The sequence below is a fragment of the Alligator sinensis genome, unplaced genomic scaffold (assembly GCF_000455745.1).
Source record: "Alligator sinensis unplaced genomic scaffold, ASM45574v1 scaffold147_1, whole genome shotgun sequence".
NCBI lineage: Eukaryota > Metazoa > Chordata > Crocodylia > Alligatoridae > Alligator > Alligator sinensis.
The window spans coordinates 309,661-313,066 of NW_005841847.1; positions in this window are offsets into that span (position 1 = coordinate 309,661).

The window sequence follows — 3,406 nt, forward strand, 5'->3', positions numbered from 1 at the left end:
CCCCCCCCCCCCCCCCCAAAAAAAAAAAAAAACCAACAAAAAACAAACACTGAGGGTTTTGCTACATATTAATCATGTCTTAAGTGTAACATCTGCTAGGGGGCCTAAGGAGAATGAATGCAGCTTCAGGGAGGGTGCAGGGACTGAAGTATGACTTTGTAGTATCACTGCTCACACATGGCTTAGGGAAATCTAGCTGCAGAGATCCTGTACTGATCATTTACAACAGTTTTGTACTGAAGTTAAACCCTAAGTGGGCTGAGGCTTGTCTTGCAAAGTTAGACTTTTGAAATACGTTTTCCTGCACCTGCTGCTATGCAGTCATACCAAAGACATGCATTTGCAAAGGTTTCAAGCTTTATCTGTTGACACAGTTTAAATGTGGATCAAAGCACAGTGCATTTGGACAAGTGCTCTGCAATGATATACTTCTGCCATATTTTTTTCCAGAAGCTTCTGGGTTTAATCTTTGCATGGTAATGAATCCATGAAAATGGATTCCTTGAAAATGTTTTTCCTTGCCTCCTTTTTCCTTTTCCCTTTCTTCCTCTCCACCATGCTATGCCCTTCTTTTCCCCATTTTTCTCTTCTAACCTGGTTTATTTGCTTAATTTCTCTCCCCACTTTTTACTTTTAAGGACAGCCTTTCCCGTTTCTCTCTCCCTGGCATCTAGTCACATGAAATATATATTTCTTCTGAAACCAATGTTTTGTTTAATATTAGTTCAGCAAAAATGGCAGAGCCAATGTTTAGGATAGAACAATTAATATTTGACTAGTAACCATATTCTGGAAAAGTTTCTGAAAATAGCCTATATTTATCACTATTCTTATGAGGAAAAGGTGCCTTCAGCTCAATTGCTAGAATTCACTCTATCCCCTGGCAAATGGAATCAACATCTGTATTGCCTGGCCTTTTCAAACAGGACACAGTTCAGTAAATTTGAGCACAGGATTCTCAGGGTGAGGGTAGGATGACAGTATTGGAATTAGAAACATTGAGACATTATTACTGTAAAGTCTCAGCAATCCTGTTTGCTCTAGCTGCTCTGACTGTTACACTCGGGCACTGAACCTCATTATTGGGTCACAGAAGGTTTCCTGTCATAGCAGATGGTTCAGTCCTGAGAGATTACCTTTTGTTGAATGTGTACACAGGGAAGACCTTTTAACTTCATCCCCATCCAGGCTAATTTTAGTGCTTAAAAAAACTTTTCTTTGTGACCAAAATTATGGACTAAGGGACAGAACAACATCCTATAGACATAAATTCCCACAAAACCACACATGGTCAAAAGGCTGCCAGTAACATCATAGGAAGTTACTTTACTGAAATAGAACTGTGTGAAGAAATTGCTCTCATTTTCTCCAACTCAAGGACATTTTTAGAAAGCAGGTCTATTTTTCCAAACAAATAAGCAACTAAGCAGTTCTGATACCTCTGCCTAAATAATCTTCTTATTTTAGTCCTACCCAATACTTCCTTACTAATTTTGTCTCATGGTCCCCCGCGCCGCCCCACCCCCCCTTCATGGGTTAGGAGTTGTTTTAATATATTTTTGCCTGGCACAATAGAGTCCTAATCCTTGACTAATGCCTTCCGTTTCTACTGCAATACAAATAATAACAAACAGTATGACTATTGTGAGAGTGAAAAGTTTTTGACGAAAGCCCAAAACACAGCTATCAATCATAAAACCCAAAGGAGTGGTTTCTTAGGAAGATACCTGTGCCACTGTACTCTTCTTTGAGATTTCCTATTCATCATCTTGTAACACCACCCTAGAGAAAGTGCTATTGGACCCAAGCAAAATCATGAGGATCCCTATAGACTTCCATAGTGCCTCTCATTTCGTATAAACACTAAAGCTATCTATACAGAAGTCTTGTGACTGTGGGATCATAGTGTTTATGGGCTTCTAGAGAGTGTGGCTCCACTGAATCTTTTTGACCAGGTTCAGACCCTATTTTGTAGCTTTCCCTGGTCTCTGTTGGGGGAACATGCACGCTGGGAAGATCCCGATATTATAGCCCTTCTATAAGGGTGGAAGCTTGAGTGGAAGTGTCATTCCTTGCCATGAAAAGAAAGTCAAATCTGCTAAGTTATATGAGGACAGAGGAATTCTAAGGGAGAAAGGTAGGGCAGAGTGGACACCACCGTTCCATTCATCTTCCAAAGAAAGCCATATTCAGTACAAAAACGGGGAAAGTGAGCAAATAACTGTTCTTTGTGACTAGAATTCTGCTGGATTTCCTGTAACACAGTCTCAATCATTTGTCAATTCTTCTCTTAACAGATCCATCACTAAGTGGCAAAGAACATTGAAACCAAATATATCCTCCTCAATTATTACAACAATCAAGTTCAAAACCACAAAATGAAAAACAAATACAGTGCAACAGAAAAGACTGTTATTCTCTGATTCTGTTCTATCTATATTCTTGTCATCATATATATTATCATCATGTCTGAGCACTTTCTGGTAGTCTATAAACTGATGTGACAGCTATAAACAGTTTATTTTCTTTCTCATTTTCTCGCTAAAAGGAAAACAGTGTTCTGTGTAGCATTTTGGTGGTGGGGTTTTAAAATCATGTACACAGTACACAGTACTGGAACCTGTGTGAGTTTGGAATCAACCACTGAGAAAGCTGTCTGTCTTCTATCAGGACAAGCTTTATCCTTTTTGGTGAAATGTCCATTTTTTTTGAGAAATGGAGTTGCTTACCCTGGTCTTCACTCTGGAATATTAAACAATTTGTTAGATATTCTGGGCCCATATCATTAAGCATCTTCAAGTTAAGGGCTGAGCCTACAAACCTGACTCCATATTCAGCTGGAAACCAATGGAGAGAGCAGAAGACAAGTATTATGTGCTCAGTAAGTCAAGGGGATGAACGGCTGAATAAGTTGATGTTTCCTACAGACAGATGACTTCATGTCCAGGTATACTATTAGCTGTTGCCTGGGCCAGTCTACCATCATGGCAAGTGTTAGGGACTGGTGTGTGGGTGGTTAGATCTAAGGGTGGGGCACCAAAGTTGTTGTAGCCACAGTCAAGACAGACCAGGGTCAAAAGCCAGAGACAGAATAAGTCAAGGGTTAACCATGATCAGATACCAAAGCCAGAGCTGGAGATCAAACTAGAAACAAGAGCAGAAAACTGGAACCAGGGGCTGCCAAGGGTTCTGTCAGAATCAGAAGCAAGAGACAGAGCCAGGAGTAAAAAAATCAAAGGACCAGCAAAGAAGTGTACAAAGGGTTGGGAGCAAACATGTTCACCTTTGCCTACATAAAGATACTGTGGGCTGGGTCTGGCTTTTAAGGTCTGGAGTGGGTGGGGCCTGTTGCCTGTGGCTTCAGGGGATTGGTTTCCTTGATTGCCTCATTCAGCCCAGCAGGGAC